We start from the raw sequence: 23,593 nt of genomic DNA, 5'->3' as shown, positions 1-23,593 counted from the left end.
CGCTACGATAGAAAAGTCAAGCATGGTAAATGATAGGGTTAGATCTCTCAACTTGCAAATTGTGAAATGATGCAGTTAGTAAATATCATTTTCCGCCAATTGTATGTTATTATAACCGAAGAGAGAGATTTCACCGTCACTTTTATAAATCGTCCACGGACTCAAAGGGTCAGAGCGCAAATTTTTTGTTGGTAAAATAAATAGCGAATCTCAGAATCTCAAATTCGCGATGTTTATAGGAGAGATAATTGTTATGAATCAATATTCATACTTTTCTAGTTTAATATCTCAGTAAAGCACGTTCTAATAAACTATACATCAATATAAAGCTATTCTCTTCCTAGTACTTTGTTTATAGAATACTTACTGATGGGAACAAATTTTTAACGTATAGGTGTTTATAACAAATGACTCAGAAATAGCTGAAAACGTTAAGGTGTTCGTAATAAACATATTAATAGCTTAAGCAGCTAATTACTTAAAGTGTTTGTTTCGTGAACTTATCACATTACAATTAAAGTACTTTCACGACCATACCTATACTTTCATATAATGGATAAATGGCACTAGATTATTTCTGTGGGTGTTTTCATTTTAAAGTTTTTTGGTTTACTTTCAAAAGATCTTGCTTTTTATCATTTTAAAAACAAACATTAAAGTTTTGCACTAGAACCCTGAATTTTACGATATTACTGAAAGCCCTGACAATAGTTGAATATTATAAGAATAGGGCCAAAAGCCAAAAATGTCGTTTTTCAACACAGTTTTAAGCAGCGTACGTTTTCCTTTTTCAGTTATCGTTTTTAAAACATAATTAAGTTAAATTATATTCCAAGCTTGTCTTTTATGTAGTTGTTGACTTTGGCAAGAAAATGTGACTATAAGTTATTTAAATAGCACTACTTTGTTATACACTTCTTATTTAGTATTTTCCAGGATAATGATACTAAGAAAGCCTGACGTATGTATTGAATGAAAAACAAACATGGTTCGAAAAGTTAGCAGAAGTCGTTTCTCATTAAAACATACAGTGACCTTTAATACTATTTTAGAAGATATTTAAAGAAGTCTCAAAAAATTCTTCATTAAAACATACAGTGACCTTTAATACTATTTTAGAAGATATTTAAAGAAGTCTCAAAAAATTCTTCATTAAAACATACAGTGACCTTTAATACTATTTTAGAAATATCTAAAAAGTTTCAAAAGTTGTTCCTCATTAAAACTTACAGTGACCTTTAATACTATTTTAAGAGATATTTAAAGAAGTCTCACTAGTCTTTTACAATGTAAGTAGTTTTATTAATGATATGTGTTCACTAATCGATGTCGTATTGTCAAAGTAATGATATAACATTTTAACTTCGATATATCAGTTGAAAAAGGATAGAAACATTTTATGTCAAAATTAATCTCAACAGTAACAGTAATCGCCCATACACTTTCAAATTCATTACCTATACAGCTTTCACTGTTCTTACAAAACATATGTTAACGATTCACTATCTCCAATTTTGAAAATCCATCAATTCCTTAATAAACTAACCTGTAAATCGCTTCTTTTCTTCTCGCCTAAAAGTAATTCCTAATGAATTCGATATGAAATGGAAGAGATAACACAGTTTATAGAATTACTGACATTTAAAAACGTATCGCAAGAGAAAATATATTTAAAAGGATATGACAGTATGTCTATTTTTAGTATAGCTAAATATTATAATATGAATATTTTATATTGTCTGAGATTGATAGAGAATTGTTGAATGCTAAAAGAAACATAATTCTATGAGGTGTAGTAATTTGGATAACAGACTGGACTACATTTTCATTTTTTAGAAAGTTAAACAGTTTATCCTGCTTAAAAATACACAGGGCTTAAGAAGTATAATTTTCTATGAATATCATTAAATGTTCAATATGCATAATGGGATAGTATAAAATTAAAAGAACTTTAAATAAACCATACATACACTGCTGGCCAAAATCTTAAGGCCAATAAACACAAAGAAAAAACATGCATTTTGCGTTTTTAGACTCAACCACTTATTTGAGTACAGCTTCGAAAAATGAAAAGAAAAAAAGGGAATACAAAAACCTTTTAGCGTGTGTTTTTCTTATAGCAAAGCCACATCGGACTATCTGCTGAGCCCACCGAGGGAAATCGAACCCCTGATTTTACCGTTGTAAATCAGTAGACTTACTCCTATACTAGCGGGGGGGCTCTTTTTTAGCATTTAATAGGGAAAATGTGAACACTAGGAAATTAGCCTAAATACCAGCTGGTCAAAAGTTTAAGACCATGATGAAACGAAGCGTTAATCGGTGAACACGTGACAAAATTGGTGTTCAAGCATTAGCGTTGTCAATATCTCCCACTGACATCTCCTGTGCTACATTGTGTAAAAACATGGAAAAGGCTAAAGTTGACAGAGTTTGAACGTTGTATAACTGTCGAGCTGCAAAAGCAAGGTTTCTCTCAACGTGCCATCGCTGGTGAGATAAGGCGTAGTGAAACTGCTGTTGCAAATGTCTTAAAAGACCCTGAGGGATACGGAACGAGAATCTCAAGTGGTCATCCCAAGAAAATTTCACCAGCATTGAGCAGGAGGATTCAACAGGTTGTCTGACAAGACACCAGCCGATCGTCGAACCAAATTAAGGCCCTAACGGACGCAGAATGCAGCTCAAAAACAATAAGACGGCATCTACGAGAGAAAGGCTTTAAAAACCGTAAACGTCTTCAAAGGCCACGCCTCCTTCCACGCCACGAAACAGCTCGGTTAAACTTTGCTGAGAAGCACCAAATACGGGACGTAGAAAAGTGAACAAAGGTTTTGTTCTATAATGAGAAAAAAAAAATTAACCTGGATGGTCCAGATGGCTTCAAACGTTAGTGGCACGATAAGGATATCCCACCGGAGACATTTTCTACACGACACAGTGGAGGAGGTTCCATCATAATCTGGGGTGTTTTCTCTTTCCATGGAACAATGGAGCTTCAGGTTATACACGGGCGTCAAACAGCAGCTGGCTACATTGACATGTTGGAGAGAGCATCGTTATTGACTGAAGAGCCTTGCTTGTGTGGAAATGGCTGGATCTTTCAGCAGGACAACGCTGCAATCCGCAATTCCCGCAGGACAAAAGACTTTTTCATGGCGAATAACGTGATTATTTTGGATCATCCAGCGTGTTCGCTTAAACTGAACCCCATTGAAAATGTTTGGAGGTGGATGGCAAGGGAAGTCTATAGAAATTGACATCAATTCCAAACAGTGCATGATTTTCGTGAAGCCATCTTCACTACTTGGGATAACATTCCAGCCAGCTTTCTGCAAACGCTTATATTGACTATGTCAAAGCGAATGTTTGCAGTTATTCGCAATGACGGCCGTGCAACTCACTACTGAGACCTCTTGTTGGACATTTCCTACCCTGTTTAGGACATCTTTTTGGTATGGTCTTAAACTTTTGACCAGCTAGTATTTAGGCTAATTTCATAGTATTCACATTTTCCCTATTAAATGCTAAAAAAGTTTTTTATTTTTATTTTCCTTCTTCTTATTTTCATCTTTCGAAGCTCTACTCAAATAAGTGGTTAAGTCTCACAACGCAAAATACATATTTTGTATTATGTTCAATGGCCTTAAGATTTTGGCCAGCAGTTTATAACATACACTAAAATACTATATGGGAACGTGTCGTGACGAATTTAACCTTTTCTCAAAATTTAATTATTGTTATTTAAGTACCAGGAGAAATAAAGTACGATAATAACTGGTGAATTGGAAGATGTATTGGATATAACAAATTATATTCTTTTATCCTTTACTTATAAGTTGATGCTATTTTCGACAATGGGTAGTATGAAATGATAATGGTACTATTTCTTAGAAGACAACTAGTCCGAGATTAATCGATGGTTTAATATACAAGAAATGATACGTCATTTTCACTTCGAAACATATATATATATAAGCTAAATATATAAATATAAATATTTTATATTATTTGAGATTGATAGCGAGAATTGTTACTTGCTAAAACAAACACAACTTTATGAGAAATGGTTAATTGGAAAACAGACTAGGCTAGTGTTCATTTATCACAAAGTTAAACAATTTATCTCGCTAAATAATACACAGGCAATAATTAGCATGATCTTCTATGAATATCATTAAACGTTCAATACACATATTAGGATAGTGCAAGATTAAAACTCCTTTAAATCAACCATACATATAACAAACACTACAACACTATATGGGAACGTCTCGTGGCGAATTTAAACTTTTGTCCAAATTTAATTATTGTATGTTACGTTCCTTGAGAGAGAAAGTTCAACAATAAGATGAATTAAGTATAACACCTTATATTATTTTAGCTTTTGCTTATAACATGAAAGTGTTTGACTTTGATAATAAGCAATGAATCAAATGATTTATTAGACATAAATATAATTTTTATGTCTGCTTATATCACGTTGTTCTTTACCACAATGCAAAGCATGTTTAGTTATTCCCACTATTCTTTAGTAGAAATGTAGTTTCACATTTAGCAATAATGTAATATCCAAGTTTCAATGTGAGCTTTTCACTTCGAACTGGGGCCTGGCATGGCCTAACGCGTTAAGGCGTGCGCTTGGTAATCTGAGGGTCGCGGGTTCGCGCCCGAGTCGCGCCAAACATGCTCGCCCTCCCAGCCGTGGAGGCGTTATAATGTGACGATCAATCCCACTATTCGTTGGTAAAAGAGTAGCCCAAGAGTTGGCGGTGGGTAGTGATGACTAGTTGCCTTCCCTCTAGTCTTACACTGCTAAATTAGGGACGGCTAGCGCAGATAGCCCTCGAGTAGCTTTGTGCGAACTAACAAAACTTCGAACTATCGTTTGTATGACCGATTAAAATTATATTTTTTTATCAAACTATTCTCAACACTAAGTGTGGCCATCTATATAATTTCAAACATTTTTACCTATAAATATTTCACTATCGTTATAAACTAAATTAATCAATAGACTTTTCTGTAAAGAGCTTCTCAACAGCAAACCTGTTGGTCCATCTCGGCTGTTTCATCGTCCAAACCAATCCAAGACTATTAAATAAATTAATTTAAAAAAAAACATTCCTTTTCATTTATGCATATATCAAGCTTTCTTTTAAACTTACTCAAATTTACTGTGCCCAAAATATTCGAAGGCAACCAGTTTTATTAGGTAATTATCCTGTTTAAAAAATAAGATATTGTTTTATATGAAGACGGCTTTTACCTTGTCTACATCTATAATTGCGTCCCTTTATTCTATAGTTCTTGCTGTTCAGTATGAAAAATTATACATCAACATTGTCAATTGCTTTTCCAATCTTAACACTTCAATCAGATCGTCTCTAACTTTCTATTTTCAAGATAAAACAATTTTAATAATCTTAAACTCTCCCTATATGGCAACCATTACTTCTCAGGTACCATTTTAGCATCCCTCCTCTAAACCCTTTTCAACAATTTAATGTATTTCCTATGGTAATGAACCTAAGAATGAACAAAATACTTCAAATGTTTCCTAAACAATAACTTAAAAATCATAACTTATTTAAACTGATACTCAATATTTCTGTTGATACAACCTAAATTCCTCTTTGTCCTACCACTGCCAATAATACACTCCTTGGGATGATTTAAGAGTCTGATCGACTACTACACCAATATTTCTTTCTTTCATTACCCTGTTAAGGGCATTTCCATTTAAATTTTACTTAGATTTCAAACTATGATAATCTTCATGCAATATATTGCATTTATATTAATCAAAACCCATTTGTCATTTATTTGCGCAACTCACTAAATGACCTAAGTAATTTTGTAAAGCAGTAGAATCCTCTTTACAGCAACACCCAAGACCTTAATATCAAATTAAAAAACAAATTTAAGTAATTTATCGACCATTATAACTTCTCGTCCCTTCACTTTCTGCCCAGTGCTCTGAATGTCAAAGTGAAGAAATTCAACCAAGCGCGGGTAAACGGCGGGAGTAACTATAATATCGATAGCCAAATGCCTCGTCATCTAATTAGTGACGCGCATGAATAGATTAACGAGATTCCCACTGTCCCTATCTACTATCTAGCGAAACCACAGCCAAGGGAACGGGCTTGGAGAAATCAGCGGGGAAACTGATTTTGATGACAGCATGTCATCTGTTAAGTCTTCAAAAGACTTCATCTACGTCATTAATGGAAAAGAGCAAAATTTCTATGAATTAGCCTTGAGGTACTCTACTTGTGACATTAGTCCAGTTTGAATGAACTCCATTTGTAATAACCTTTTCTTTTTTCCGCCCAACTACTATTCTATCCAGTTTATTAACTTATCTTCCACATCTATAGATATAATTTTTACAAGCCTTTTATGTGGAACCTTGTAAAATGCTTTCTCAAAATCCAAATACATAAAATCTAAACCTTACTCTCATCTAAATGTGCAGTAATATTTTCACAGCATGTCAAAAGATTTGTAACACAAGATTTTCACTTCGTGAAACTATATTGACTAGTCGATAAAATTCTAAATTTTCTTAAATGACTTTGCAAAGTATCTTTTATCAGACATTCCAAAACTTTTCTTATAACTGGTGTAAGACTACTAGGCCTATAAATACTGAGACAAATTTTATTACCTCCCTTAAAGATAGGAGTGACATTAAGTCTTCAATGGTAAAAACTTAAGAAAAAGTAGAATTTTAATAATCTAGTCATTTCATAATCATTAGACACAAGTCTTCCTTTATCATCTCTTACATATTCTACCTAATCCTAACATTTTCTCTACCTCAAATATACTTTCAAAATCCTTACTGTTAATTTTTATGTTTTCAGCAAAATTTTTTTCATACATTCTTTCGTATGTTCTAATTTCTGGTCCTGCTGTCACTTCCCCCCAGTATATATTTCTTTTTATCTATTTCCTTAACTTCAATTAATATAGCTTTCAACATGAAATCTCCACGTATAAGTTCAACATCCTCACTACTACCTTCCTTAAAATTGCCTAGTAGTCCAGATTTCCAAATTAAAATAAACATGATAAATTCACAATTTTTATCAATGTATTCTCACTTATGTACTTTTCTCTAATTATGCAAAATAACATGTCTATATCAACCAGAAATCAGTTAAATTTGATATATTTTTTAATTTTCTCTTAAAAAGTGTTGTGCACCTGTTTTAGTTTCTTAGACATCCTTATTGTAATTAACTGCAAATTGATCAAACAAGATTCTCTGCAATTGTGTAGTCGTTAAAAGATATCTCAGAAATAAGGGAATTGTTGTTATGGAATGGTCAACTCAATCACCTGATATCAATCCCATCGAGAATTTATAGACTAAATTAAACTTCTTAACGAAAGATCACAAGCCAAACACGGAACATAAACTTTTTGAACTACTCAAAGAAGAATGGCAATCAATCACTCAGGAATAATTGCAGAAATTCATTAAAAGCATGTCACATCGACGTGAAGCATTCAAGGGAATGCCAACTAAATATTAACTTGTGAAACTGGTTTTTATTATTTTGAGTTTCATTTTTAAGTTCGATTATTTCAAGAAAATTTGTTTGATCATTTTGAAGGTTAACTGGAATAAAAAAATCTGAGAAACTACAGCAAGTGATAATATGTAACTAAAATCATGAAAAACTTAAGTATTTACGAAAGCCAGAGTTAAAATTATGATTTGAAATCATAATTGAACAAACCTCTTCTACTGCGTTCTAAAAACATGTTGTTTTACATATTTGTTATCTAATAAAAGACATAACAAGTGAACAACATTTTCAAGAGAGGCCACTTTTTCCACTCCCTGTATATGTGTATATTAAGTATATATGTTATATGTAAATATTTTGCATTGCTGATGATAAAATTTTATGCATTTTATAATGTCTACGTATTAAACGTTTGTTTCGTTTCACATTGGATCTCCCGTTTTCATTTAGATTTTGCTTTCAGTCTAATATATCTGTAGCAAAGGTTAGAACATAGCCATAGAAAATTGAGACTCTACACCTATTTCACACTTACGAAAAACTTTATTATGAATCTAGAAATGTTTTTTTCTTGCCATCTTATTCCTAAACACCTCTAAACAATGAAGAATTCTTCCTAAATTTACAGGCGTCAAAATGATTGTTACCACAAATATCTCTTTTGAATCATTTACGCCAGTGCTGCCTCCTGAATGAACTGAAGATAAAATATTATCATAAAAGACAACTAAGAAAACAGATTATTTATGTGAACGCCAATTTATAAAACCATCTCTTCAGGCTCGACCACAATTGCCTTATTAATCTGATTGCTCACCTTAATGTCACAATTGCTGCCAAATGATCATGTTCAAATTGTAAAAGTTAACATATTCTCTCTCCCAGTGCACCCTAAACAATACACAGAATGGCTCATTTCCAAATTTAGTGATTACAAACTAAATGAACATGCTAAAATTACATAACATTATACTATTCCTACTCTGAAAATATACATTACATGGCCAAAAGTATGTGGACATCCCTTCTAATTAGCGGGTTCGGCTCATTCAGCCACACCCATTGCTAACAGGTGCATAAAATCAAGTATATAGCCATGAAATCTCCATGGTGACTTAGTGACTTTCAACGTGGCACTGTCATAGAATGCCACATTTCCAACAAGTCAGTTCGTCAAATTTCTGCCCTGCTAGAGCTATCCCGATCAAATGTAAGTGCTGTTATTGTGAAGTGGAAACGTCTAGGAGCAACAACAACTCAGCTACGAAACAATAGGTCACACAAGCTCACGGAACGGGACCGTCGAGTGCTTAAGAGTGTAGCGCGTAAAAATCGTCTGTCTACAGCTGTAACACTCACTACCGAGTTCCAAACTGCCTCTGAAAGCAACATCAGCACAAGAACTGTTCGTCGGGAGCTTCGTCAAATGGATTTCCATGGCACACAAGCCTAAGGTCACCATACAATAAGCGTCGGCTGGAGTTGGGTAAAGCACACTGCCATTCGACTATGGAGCAGTGGAAACGCGTTCTTTAGAGTGATGAATCACGCTTCACTATCTGACAGTCTTACGGACGAATATGGATTTAGCGGATGCCAGGAAAACGCTACCTGCCTGAATGCATAGTGCTAATTGTAAAGTTTTATGAAGGAGTATTAATGGTCTAGGCTCTTTAGTTCCAGTGAAGGGAAATATTAATGCTACGGCATACAATGATATTCTAGAGAATTGTGTGCTTCCAACTTTGTGTCAACAGTTTGGGGAAGTTCCTATTTTGTTTCAGCATTACAATGCCTCATGCACAAAGCGAGGTTCATAGAGACATGGTTTGCCGAGGTTGGTGTAAAAGAGCTTGACTGGCCTGCACAGAGCCCTGACCTCAATCTTATCGAACAACTTTGGGATGAATTGGAACGCCGACTGCAAGCTAGGCCTTCTCGTCCGACATCAGTGCCCGACCTCACTAATGCTGTTGTGGCTGAATAGGAGCGAATCGCCGCAGCCATGTTCCAAAATCTAGTGAAAAGTTTTCCCAGAATAGTGGAGGCTGTTAAAGCATCAAAGATGGACCAACTCCAAATTAATGCCTATGGGTTTGGAATGACATGTTCAACAAGCACATATGGTTGTGATATTCAGGCGTTCACATACTGTTGGCCATGCAGTGTATTTCTGAAAGATACTTACTCAAAGTGTAGCTGTTCTCGTTCAGTTCTGCCCTTTATGTGCAAAAATATTTTTGATGCCACAAACCTTCAACTCCCACTTACCTTGCGATTAACGTGGGTTATTGCATCTTTGAATGTAAATCCTTCCACCAATAAGAGTATGACGCATGCCACTCTTTTTATTTGATTTTACCAAACTATCACTTTGAGATGAAACAAAAACGAGCATCAGTTTCTAAATGGAGAAGAAGGTGGAAAGTATAGCTAGTATACCACACTCAATAAAAGGAAGGACCTATGCAAAAGTTATAAAGAAGTATCCTTCAAAAATACCCTAAGAACATCCCTGAAGTGCGGCCCTCGTTGGGAAGGAACACATGTGGAAAAACACATCGCTTCTATACCCACACTAAGTACGTATAAACCTTTTCCAGTAGAAAAACAGTCTTTTCAAATAAAACATCTGAAACATCACTCTTTTACGAATTATATAGCTGTCAGATTATTAAAGACACCAATTGTAAAGTGTACACACGCATTGAGTATATACAGTCATCTGAAGTTCGTACATTATTTCTGTTTAGATATTGGGTAAATGTAGGAGTAAAAAGATATTTAAACACACTAGTCATGTGTAATATACATTCCAACACTACACGAGGCCTTCACCGAGTGTTTTCAAAGTTTTTCAAAATTTGCTGGCTCTAGGTGGAATTTTTTGAAAGTGGTATATTCCGATAAGTAGTGGATCAAAGGTGGCTGGGTGGCACTGATGTTAAGCAAATACAAACGTTCTTTTATTGGTAAGATGTTGTGAACGATGCGCCATCTGAAAGCTTGAAAATACTGATAAACATGACACAACTTTACTCGGCTCCAAGTAACATCCTATGGAAGATTAAAGTGATGTTGTTCGATCATGTGAAAATAATCGGTGATCAGCGAACAGTGAAGAGACCAAAAGTCTGTTGCAAAAACAGAAGCATCAGCATTATTTCAACAGCAACTAACTGCTACAACAACGTCAGAGTACCAAATCGGAAGATAAAAACACATTGGTGTGCTAAAAGTACGTGATGAACCAATTGTGAGTGGGCAACCTTGATCCACCAAGACAAACTGTGAACAAATACAAGGTCTCCCAAGTCCACCTCTGTAGAGAGGTAATGTTAAGGACAATCTAGAAATTAGGTCGGTCTTACCATTCCACTGGAAAAAGAAGACTCACCGTTCAGGCAAGAAATAAACTGCACCAATATACCACAATAAGAGGATTATCGTACATGAATCACTGCAGCCCTGTGAAGTAGTTTAGCAGGATTGTAACGGTAATCATGCACTGATCAGCTGACGTGGTTAATGAAATCCTCTCAGAGGGACTCGGGTCCAGAGGGAAGTGAATTCCAAAGCTCTTAACCCGGAAGTTCACGTTAAATCAAATAAGGTATCAGCAAATGAAGCCTACTTGCCAACCACTGAACTCTAGTTTTGGTAAGGGTCAGTTGTGGTGCACTAGCTCTCGAGAGCTGAGTAACAACAGCCAGGGCATAAAAAGTGTGTTATGTAGGATACTTTTGAACACACAACACGCTGGCGTGTGTCTTGATATTGGTAATTATCTAATGAGAGTAAAGTTAAATAAAAATTAGGCCGTAGTTTCATCAGTGCATATAAACGTAACGTAAAATCAGCATTCAGGCATATTGTAAGTAATAACACAAAAGAGGTCTGTAGTTATTCACTTGTAAGGGCATTATTCTCATCACTTCGTTGTGGTATTACTCTGCTCTTTAACTTATCACTGTACAGAATCATTAAAAGAAGTATTCTGTTGAAACATTTTGTTTTTCAGTAACAGAAAAATGCTGTTCTAAAGAGCCACAGATACATTTTGAATTTTATTACATAAAATCTGTTGTTATTAACCGTACAATATGCTACCCATACAGTCTTAAACCTCCATGTCATTTTGGTCGGTTTTATCTACAGAATCAAACCAAGCCCATGATTATACAATGTACCAGCAATATCAAGGGAGATTAGCCTCAGTAAGTCACTTACGCGATTCTTTTAAACTATTATAGTGATGTGTGTAAAAATTATCCAAAACAAATTACAGATTGGCATGGATCATAACATATACAGATAAAAAAAAAATAGTGAGTTTTGTAAAATTATGGTCTAATTCAGTCCAGGGGGTCTTGTACCTTTCAAGTTTTTTTCTTTCATAAAGTTGAGCTGGCCCATTAAAAGGAAAGATTATACAGTCCACACGTTACAGGATAAAATTCCAGAAATTATGTAAATAAAATTGAGAAATTAGATAACATTCAACATACAAAACAGTTTATGTAAATATCGCCTATCACTTAAATAATGAAACTAAAAATGTAGAAGTCGTATTAATTTATTTTTATACATTCTTTACGTTTTTATGAACACTCAAAATGTTTGTATAAAAATATTCATACATACAACTTTAGATCGCAAAATGTAATGTTAACACCACCTTAATTCTGTTGACTCACTAATACAACTGAATACCAAAAGTAGAAATGTTTACCAAAAAAAAAAGTGTCTAAGAATAAATGTACATTACTTGTTTGGTTTGGTTTGAATTTCGCACAAAGCTACATGAGGGATATCTGCGGTAGTCGTCCCTAATTTAACAGTTTAAGACTAAAGGGAAGGCAGTTAGTCATCACCACCCACCGCCAACTCTTGGGATACGCTTTTACCAACGAATAGTAGGATTGGCCGCACATTATAATGCCTCCACGGCTGAAAAGACGAACATGTTTGGTGTGACGGGGATTCAAACCCGCGACCATCGGATATTATTTAAAAAATACCAAAAGGAAAGGAATGTTCTTAAAAATCAATAACAGGAAGGCCCTCTGTGGACCTTCTTCATCGAATATCAAACAGTATCATGTTATCGTTCTTCAACAAACCTAGTAATAAAAACTGTTACCCTTCGTCAGTGAGTATTAAACAGTATCATGTCACATTTCTTCTAGAAACTTAATAATAAATACTTTGTCACTTTTCTTCATTCAGTAGCAAACAGTATCTTGTTAACGTTCTGCTACAAACCTTGTAATAAAATTATCACCCTTTTTCACTGAATACCAAACAGAATTGTGTCACCGTTATTATACAAACCTATAGGTTTCAAAAGATGAGACTATCTCTTTCTTACATAAAAAATAAAACCACCCTAAAAATATTTCTTCCAAACATTACCTATTATCCTCCACCCTTACTTTATTTCTGCTTTTGACTTTAATGCATCTCTTTAAAGATAACTGGCTTCCCATGACTGACTGCAGACAATGAAAAGCAGTAAGAGTTGACACATGGTGTCGACTCTGCACATTAAATTATTTTTGCATTGTTCCGAAGTGGTTTCTCATCTGCTCTTTGGATTTTTTGTGAGATATGCGATATCCCTAAGACTTTTGGGGTATATTACCACAGGCAAACTTTGTCATAACCTTTTGATTACGATTGAAAAGTACGATGAATTTATTTTTTTTAAATATAGCGTAAAGTAGATTTAAATAATGCAACTGCAATTCCTTTCATGTTATTCCTAGGTAAAACCTATGTACAAGATCCCCATTATTCAAATATAGTTGTTCTCAGTTTTAACTCTTGATGAAAGAGAAGACATTCATTAAGCAACAGAGGATATTAAGGTGGGATCGTTTGAACTCAACCATGAAAGTGAAAAATTACATCCATTATATTAATAATTTAATCTTTTGTGTGAATTATTATTTTATTATGGAATACTATATCAGTGTAATATAAAGACCACTACATTACTGACTGGAAACAAATAATAGTTTATATATTGCTCAAGATAACTTTGACTCTATTATCAGTTATTTAAAACACAATGTATTTGTGCAATGTTGCAAATGAGTTTCTTTGAGAAAAAACAAGCTATTAACGTCCAAGAAAATTCCCGAAACAGTATAGCCAGGTTTCTATCCAGCAAGTGAATCTAGCTCTACAGATATAATTCTTATAAGTACGAGTTCACCATGATCAAAATGATCAGCCCTTACGGAGGTTGTTTTCTTATAGCAAAGCCCCATCGGGCTATCTGGAGAGCCCACCGAGAGGAATCGAACCCTTCATTTTAGCGTTGTGAATTAGTAGACATACCGCTGTACTATCGGAGGACAAGCCATTACTGATTGAAAAATCTTAAACTGTAAATTTCCTTTAACTGTGATCAATTATATTTAATTGTTGAAACTTTGTAGAATGGGCGGCAACTGCCTGTTGTGGAGACACAAGTATAGAGGACGACATTTCAAAAGTCTTCCGCCTTTCGTCTTTCATCATGAATACTCTGCCTGAACAATCTATCAAAGAATATTTAACTGTTGTTGTTTTTTCTTAAATAAGAGAAACAGCATCTTTCATTTTTTTTCAAGCAAGCGTTACAATTTTTTGTATACTGCTCATTATAATTGTTAAAGGACGATGTTACACCTAATGTAGCTTGCTGTTACCATCAATCTACATAATTTCTTTCACGTTATTAAAAATATGTATTATATATACATCACCGCTAGGGAAAGCTTCTACTAGTTTCACAATATGTAGATAATTATAAGCAACGTGGTCATGGTAAGTTGGTGATTTAATGAATAAAAATATTTGTAGTTGAACTGAATGTTAGAAGGAACAGTAAAATAAAAGTAGAATTTACTGTCTCACAAGCCTTTTAATAACGTGTTATCTGAAACTGTAACTTATCCCATTATTCTAATTTATATGCGTAAAGAAAGATATACTGAAAAAAACCACGTACGGAACAACTATAGAATTTTGATTTTCAGTATTTCGTCAAACACTGAAGGGTGGTTTTGATGTAGTTGACAGTACGTCGATAATTATAACAAGAAAATCTTTACCAAATTCTGTAACGGCATAGTTTTATGTTGATAACTAAAATGTATGTGGAAGTTGGTATATACTTTATGTCAATGTGGAGAAATAAAATTTTTCATAGCTGTATTTATAAATATACTTATGTTTGTGTATGTGTGTGTTAGAATCGCTAAACTTTTTATTCATTTGTCCCTCTTGTGCTTATACCTTTTGGACCTTCGTTATCAACCCCAAGGTTAATATTAACACTCCTAATGTTAAAGGTAATACTAGTGCTGGAAGTGTAAAGTTGTTGGACTTCATTTTAAACATTTCTTTATAATTCTAGTTTGTTAGTTTTACCATTAAATTATATCTGTTTTATCATTTATATTTTTACTTTTAATTTAATACAAAGTATTTCATTTCTTATCAAAATGTGTGTGTGAAAAGTGAGTGGTCTCTTACTAAGTTTTCTTGGTTTTAGCCTAAAAAGCTAAATAATTATCATAATTGTATTTTTTAAATAATAATTCCACCAGTAGTCATGCTTGCAACAAGGTGTTTTGAAAATAATTGTGATGAAGTATTCTCATCATGCACTTGAAAAAAACTTAAAATTCTGTTTGTTCAGCCACAACTAATAATGCATTGATTTCATAGCTTAAGAAACTTATGAACCAGATGTATGGATTATTTTCTTTTATAAAACTTTGAAGGTTATTCCCATTGAAATTGTATTAATAATTTTAATTGTTATATCCCACACACATTAGCTTGTTTTAATTATAATAGAAAAAGCCATCTGCCAGTTATTTCCTGACTCTCCATATAATTCAAATCTATAAAACAGTCAGCCACACCTAAAACTTTAACTTAAACAGGAAATGTAAATAATCTATTTGTCATTCCTTTACTGTCATTTATGTAAATGAAGAAGAACAAAAACTGATCTCTGAGTTACCACACTGATGTCATTAATTTGGTTTGATTAATTTTCATTTATAAAAACTGCTTTCTTCTGTGAAGCCAGGTTTCTATCCAGCAAGTGAATCTAGCCTTACAGATATAATTCTTATAAGAAGCCTTTTATATGCCCCTTAGCTAATGCTTTATGAAAATCCAAGTGCACTAAATTTACACCTGTTCTTTCATTTACATAAACATTAAGGTCTTCAAACAACATTGACAAAGAAGTTCCAAAGACTTCTGAGAGTTCCCTACTTTTAACCTATTCACATATATTTCCTTTATTTATTTTAATGTTAGAAGCCAAGATAAAATCCTTTGAAACATAAAACTGTGAATTATCACTCCTGTCATTTATTTAAACTGTTTGTGATAATAGGACACTTTCAATAGCAAACATATTTCTTTGTTACAATAATCCAAGATTCCTACAGAGTTTATCATAATCCTGGTTCTCATAACACAGTATGAGAAAATACATAAACTTGTTTACATTATACTGGATAAAAAGATAATTGTTAAAGTCGTAAAAATGTATGAAAATGTTTGTATCATATAGCTTTAAAACATCTAGATTGATCCAGTAAATGTGGTAGGTATTTTGATGTTAGTTATCCTCTCAGGATTACTTCTAAGTAATAAAAACCTACTGTTTAAAAGTGTTAAGATAATTTAGATCAAACTATTGACAATCAAAATAACTTCTTTCTTCTTTCCAACATTGTGCATTATAAGTGTTATCCATTGTTTTCTGTGTTCTACTTCTACATGTATATGTTTGATTTAACTGATATTCTAATTAGAAGAGACTACCCTTGTACCCTTTTTAATATTGACCATGCAGTTCCAAAGTACTTCTCATGAGAGTTTCTACTTCAAAAGTATTCACGTCTATTTCCTGTCTTTATTTTAATGTTGCTGTTGAAGTAAACACTCATTGAACATAATTTAGTGAATCACTGCTACTGTCTGTTGTATCATAATAGGATGTTGTTGATATCATACAAGTTTGTGTGTTACAATGAGTCAAGACTCCCACAGAATTTATCATAATTCTGGCACTCAGAAGACAGTTTACAATAAACTGGTTGGAAAGAGAATTTTTTTAAGTACTAAAAGTGTTTGTATTAAAAAGTTTTACATTCTCTTAAATTACCTTTATATTTTCAAGTAATTGATTTTTATTCCTTAGAAATCACCAAGACAATGTAAAAATTGAATAAGGTTGTACATAACAGTTACATTCTGTCTTGTTGTAAACAAATATACATTATTTATTCATCTAGAAACAGAAACTGATTACTGGGAAGATATACCTTCATGTACAAGTTTGATGTATCAAAAAAGGAACAAGAAGAGAACTATGATGGAACAACAGAGAAAGATGAAGTAACTTAGTCTTAAAACTGTTTTCAATATTTCATTTGTGTGGAGTCTAATCAAAAGTGAGATGTTTGTAGTCACATTACTACTGCAGTTTATCTTCTGATAATGGTACTACAAAACCAAACTTTCTGTCTTGTGTTGCAGTACACAATGTGTTAGGGGCCAGAAGATCAATAAGAGCTATCTATGAGAAATCTAATTTCAGTGATAACACATGAGGGATCAAGCAGTCCTGTGTATAAAGTTAAGGTATTGTCAGCATAGTTTCCCAGAGGAAAATGCTACCAAAAATACATCTGACAGTTAGGGAAATGTTAACTTTCTTAAGTTTGAAGGAAAGGTGACTTTTCATTCTAAGATTAAACACATTTAATTAATTAATCTTTTCATATTTCTTTCATATAACTTATAGGACCTCCAAAAATCAAGTTTGGACTTATTTTTAGTAAAGCTTTATATTTTCTCTCAAGTTTTCTACACTAACACTAACTGCATAAAAATTTTCATTTAGAGTGAAAAAGAATTAAAAAATAAAATCGGTAATATCATTTTTATACATGACCTGAACACATTTGTGGTTAACAATGTTTTTCCTTTAATTTAGTGGTTTTATTGCTGTATTTTGTACCATTGGGAAAACTAATATTTGTGTAAAACTCAATGAATTGCACTGGAAGCTCAATAGCTGTTTTCCTAGAGCTAATGTAATAAAATGACCAATTGTCACATTTTGCTTTAGTAACATAGCATATTAAGTAATTAATACTTCCTTCTTCTTTCATGTATAGTTCATGTTTTAATTTACTGATATTACAGCACATCAAGAAATTAAAATATTCAAACTGTACGTTATTGTTTCTAATTATGTATAGTTTTTAATACACTGAAACTAAAACAGCTTGTTTTAGAAGGTAGAAAATTATTATTAGAAGAATTTTGGGTTGTGATGTATCATGTGAGATAGAAAAATGAATTTGTGATTTTTCTAAATATGTATTTTTGGAAATAATATATAAAGACTTAGTTAATATGAAAATATTAATTATAAACTACATTTTTGTTCTGTTTTTATTAACATATATTGAAAATAGATTTGTTTAACCTTATTTTCAGTATAACATTTTATGCTTTGACCCAGCTGTAAAGAAAGAGTGAACCCTGTAACAACAAAATTTGTAAATTTTCCAAATTTGAAACCATAAAACTATACAGTTTACAACTTTAAATAAGCTTGCATTTCATCATAAAAATAGCAATATTTTAATTGAATGTTACAGTTCTGTTTTACATAGAAAACTAAATTTGTTTCATGAAATATTTGTCACCAGGATTTGTCAGAATGTCTTTTTCAATGAAGTGTCCTCTGTTAGAACAGCAGTAAGTCTATAAATGTACAACACCAAAATCAGAAGTTAGCTTCACCTTTTATTTTCTCTGTTTTAACATTAACTCTAGTAAAATCATCAAAGTACAGAGGAATGAAAATTTAGGATGTAAAATAAATAATACCAATTTATTATCTACACTGACTGCATTAATATCAGAAAGAACCACAGTAAGTTTCTTAACAGCTTCAAACTTTTCACACAAAAGTGTGTGAAAAAAGTAGCTTTAAGTATATGGATTCATTGCTGGATGGAACTACTTTCAGATTAATTCAAGTAACAAGTAGTAAACAATGGTGAAAATCACTAGCTGTGCTGTGTAGTATAATAACAATTAACCTTGTTTTGTACTTCTTACCAAAGCTCAATTTAGTGTCATTATATGTGTTTGTTTTTATTTAAATGTTGTTAGACTAAGCTGAGAAGCTTGTACCTTATGCATTTAATATACTCATTGTGTATGCAGTGCAATTTATGTTTTAAGTAGCATTTTTCTCTATGCCTCATTTAATATAACAAAACTATACCCATGAAATATTTAATTTTTGATGTGTATAGATTTTTAAATATATTAAATATCACTCATTAGAATGACCCAAAATCACTGTTATATTTAAAATTTAATATGGTTACAAGTCATGACATTCACACTATTACTTTGCCATAGAGATAGTCTTAAATCACTTAAGCCCTACCTGTTAGGGTGTGCATACTGCAGCTAGCAAGTTATCCCTGAAATTTTTGTAAATCAGTACTTCACTGTGTGAGCAGGTTCTTTAGTGTAAGGCCTGAGGTTAAGATGCTAATTAACCTCAATAGTTTATTCTCATTTGTTGTTGGTTATGTTAACCAATCCTTCTGTCAAGTTAAAAGTACCTTGGTGCTGCTGACAAAGTTTGTCTTTAAATAATGATCATATATAACTCGTTCTAAACTTAGCTATTCTGTATATGAACATTTCATCACTTTTTTGTGTATTTTTTCTGATCCTGTTTCTCTTAAACTCCAACACATTTGTTTTCTTAAATATTTTGTGAGAAAGGATTATGAAGCCAATTTGGAACTACTGATAAATGTAGTATTTTTACAGATGTTGAAATGTACTGTTCTACATGTAAAATAAATGTGTAACTTTTTCATACTCATCTGTGGATCAAACATTTTCTTTATGTTTTTGTGAAAAGATCTACCCTGAATCTTCTGTAAATGTTTCATTATTTATGTGCAAGTGGACATTGTAATATTTATCTGTTTTATGTATGTTAAAATATTTCTTGGTTTTCTTTGAATTAAAGAATGTTGGAGATAGAAATTTATTAAAGTAATGCTTTAAATTAGTAGTGTAGAGATAATGTATATTTATCTGTTTAATGACATCTCCAGCTGTTATTTCTATTGACCTTTTCAATGTGTTATTTAATTTTAGAACACAGTTATCAAAGTGAAAACAGAACAGTCTGATCTACCACAAGATGAGGTTATTTCAAAGTTCAGTTACTGTAGTGGCGATGTTCTAGATAGCTCAAAATATAGTGTTATGAACGTGAAAACAGAACCAAATTTAAAGAACATTTGCAACAAACTGAAGCTAGGTTGGAAAGTACTTCTGGTAAGTATAACAGTCCTTTATAAATTCATTAACAGTAGCTGATAAGACATGGTTTAATTCATGATAATGTTTGAAAGTTATTGAACTATAAGAAACGTATGAAGTGTGTAAACCCATGCTTTGAATGTTTTGGTACATCTCTATAGACAACTGTACAGGAGATTGAAATGAACAAATGAAAACAAAACAATTGAGGAAGTGTTAAAAATTACATGGATGGAAATTTTATTGTCATTCTTATTATGAAATGAAACTGGAAGAAACTTCTAGCTGACCAATGTTTATTATCTTTCTGATTCTTAATGTATCAACTTTGTGAGTAATTGTAGGTGTCATTTTCTGTTGGTTAGTGTTTAAAAGTTGGACAGAGAATTTGTTGGTATAATTTATTTTCATGTAAATTATTTTCTGGACACATACAGAACTCTGGGATTTAGGACTTGAGTATTCTCGAACTCCCCGTTTGTTAATTTTGCATACTGAAGCCATTGACTATTAAAGTCTGTGGAATATTTCATTCTCTTAGTATTTACAGTAAACTATTAATGTTAAAGAACATGATAAGAGTATTAAGTATTAGAAGATTTATTGATTATAAGTGAGTTGGTGTAAGAAGGTATTTTAGGAATCAATCCATGAAATTACTGTCTGAAAGTAATGCTGATTGTTATGACACTATACCAACATACTTTCAAAGTTAATTTTAGACGTTGTTTATAATAAATTACTTTTTCAGAATGTTCTGTTACTTGCATTTTGTGTTTGTATCAACATGTAAGTTATGGAGAGAATTTTTATAAAGTGTGAAACTATGAAAAATGCATCATAATTGTTTTTAACTATTAATATTTTGATATTTATGTTTGTGTTATTTGTGTTACTATTAAAATTAATTCAGAATTAATTCAAATAAATGAATGTAATAATTATGTTTGTCGTATCTTATGTTTTGATTTTAGATATAAACACCTTTTGTGGAAGTCGATTTTCTGATAATCTTGTCTTAAAAGAAGATTCCTTAAGAGAAGTCGCAGAACCAACAGTGATGTTTGTGGAGAAATAAATTTAAATGAAAATAATCTAAAGGAACTTGTGGACAACACATAGAACAGTGGAAAATACAACACTACAAAACAGGATACAAACTAATAGAAACCATTTATTTCTGTAGTTTGTGGAGAAAAACTTCAGAAGAAATAGTCTCTACCAAGAACACATTAAGGAGATACTTTACAGTTGTTTTGTTTGTGGAAAACAAAATACAGCAGTTAGATTCAAATAGCATAATAGCTTACATTATGGAAAAACCTTACCATTGTGTAGTTTGTGAAAAACAATTTATAAGTAACAGTAACTTAAAAATGCATCAAAGAATACATACTGGGGAGAAACCTTACAGTTGTACGGTGTGTGCGAAACAATTTCGAACAAACAGAGATTTAAAAATACATCAAAGGATACATACTGGGGAGAAACCTTACAGTTGTGCAGTTTGTGGAAAATGCTTTGGAACAAATAGTGAATTAAAAATACATCAAAGAATACATACTGGGGAGAAACCTTATACTTGTATAGTGTGTGGGAAACATTTTCGAACAAATGGTTTGTTAAAGGTACATCAAAAAATACATAATGGAGAGAAACCCTACACTTGTGCAGTTTGTGTAAAACAATTTGCAACAAATAATGACTTAGAGAAACATCAAAGAATACACACTGGGGAGAAACCTTACAGTTGTATGGTCTGTGGGAAACAATTTGGAACAAACAGTAACTTGAAAAGGCATCTGAGGACCCATGCAATGACAAAACCTTACAGTTGTGTAGTTTGTAAAAAACAGTTTATAAATAACAGTAATTTAAAATACATCAAAGAATACATACTGGGGAGAAACCTTACAGTTGTGACGTTTGTGAAAAACAATTTCGAACAAATAGTGATTTAAAAAAACATGAAAGAGTGCACACTGGGGAAAAACCATACAGTTGTACAGTTTGTGGAAAGTGCTTTGGAACAAATAGTGAATTAAGAATACATCAAAGAATACATACTGGGGAGAAACCTTACAAGTGTAAAGTTTGTGGAAAACAATTTGTAACAAGTAGTAACCTAAAAACACATCAAAGTATACACACTGGGGAGAAACCTTACAGTTGTGCAGTTTGTTGTAAGTACTTTAGAACAAGTAATGAACTTAAACTACATCAAATTATACACACTGGGGAAAAACCTTACAGTTGTGTGGTATGTGGGAAAAACTTTCGAACAAGTGGTATGTTAAAAGTACATCAGAAAATACACGCTCGAGAGAAACTTAAAATTGCACAATTTGTGGAAAATAACTTGCAACAAATATTGACATAAACAAATGTCAAAGATTATAAACTGGAGAAGCATTACAATTGTGAAACATTTGAAAAACAGTGAAATAAAATATGTATTAAAAATCATCTAGCAGCATACACTAGAGAGAAACCTTACAGTTAGGTAGTGTGTGGAAAATGGTTTCAAACAAATGTTGAGTTAAAATTACATCAGAGAATACACACTAGGGGAGAACTTATAGTTGTGTACTGTGGAGAAAACAATGTTTATGTTGCTAACTTAAAAATGTATTGAAGAATACATTTTTGAAGAAATATAGCAGTTGTATAAAGGTCATATTGGAAGATCTTAAACAGATCGTAGTGGATGATAACTGTCAGTCAGAATTGTTCACCTGGCAAGTGAGACAATAATATTGTGAATGAGGTAGGTCGGTACCTTTAAGAACTTTAAATTTCCCCTAAATTTGACTGAGACTCGTGATACTTTGGTGTCATTGTATTGTATGATAAGTTTTCACTAGTAACTTGATATCTTGGACCAATAACCAATAATTCAGTGTTGGAGGATTTGTGAACAGCTACTATTTAAAAACAAAATCATTGGTAGCAGCATCTCTACCTGTTATTAGTTGGGATCCAAAAAGTGAGCGAAGAACAACTAATGATACGAATGTAACAGGATGCGCCTGGGTTTATTATATCAGCATTGAGCTTTCCTTGTATTTATCATACTTGGTTTAACAAAGACATGTCTTAAGATAAATAGATATTCTGAATCAGATAATGATACTGCAGAAGTAGCCATCCATTCATTTGTTAATCAGACTTGGTGTGTGTTCTTTTGTTTACCACTAACAATAAAGATTTCTTTCAGACTTGTCCAGTGTTTTTATTTCTTACACAATAAAACTCACCCAAGTTGTCCAATACAGATTACTGATGTTTGATTTTGTTTTTAGAACAATTCCAATACTTGTGTCAATCACTTTACTTAAGAATATCACATATAAGGAATATCAGAACTTTAAATCTGTAATGAGACTGATTTGTGTTGTGGTGGTAAAAAAACTACAGGTAAGTCATTGTGGTAAGCAAGAAAAAAACTCATCTGTTAACAAAAGTATTTAATAACATTAAATTAGCATTAGTTATTTGCATTAAATTGTAATTATATATACAATTTAAAAATAAAAACATTGGATAGTTGCATTAACCAGTGGAAATGGTCTACCTGATAATTAAATATGGTGTAATTTCATTCTTACCCATAACATGTTTCTACCGTTAATAGTAAATTTCTATTAGAATGTTAT

At 32.4% G+C, this 23,593-nt stretch overlaps 1 long non-coding RNA gene across 3 annotated transcripts; it reads left to right on the top strand.

Moving 5' to 3' along the window:
- The first annotated feature begins 14,231 nt into the window (after positions 1-14,231).
- LOC143225424 (uncharacterized) lies at positions 14,232-23,155 on the top strand. Of its 3 annotated transcripts, none has more exons than XR_013013833.1 (4): positions 14,232-14,360; positions 16,859-16,961; positions 19,770-19,952; positions 20,912-23,155. It is a non-coding gene; the product is annotated as an uncharacterized LOC143225424 (long non-coding RNA). The 3 variants fall into 3 exon arrangements; XR_013013835.1 differs by having other exon boundaries at positions 14,243-14,360; positions 16,859-17,207; XR_013013834.1 differs by lacking the exon at positions 14,232-14,360 and adding an exon at positions 14,429-14,688.
- The last annotated feature ends 438 nt before the right edge of the window (positions 23,156-23,593 follow it).

This window comes from Tachypleus tridentatus, chromosome 9, assembly GCF_004210375.1.
Source record: "Tachypleus tridentatus isolate NWPU-2018 chromosome 9, ASM421037v1, whole genome shotgun sequence".
Classification (NCBI taxonomy): Eukaryota; Metazoa; Arthropoda; class Merostomata; order Xiphosura; family Limulidae; genus Tachypleus; species Tachypleus tridentatus.
This window is presented reverse-complemented; position numbering and strand designations above follow the sequence as displayed.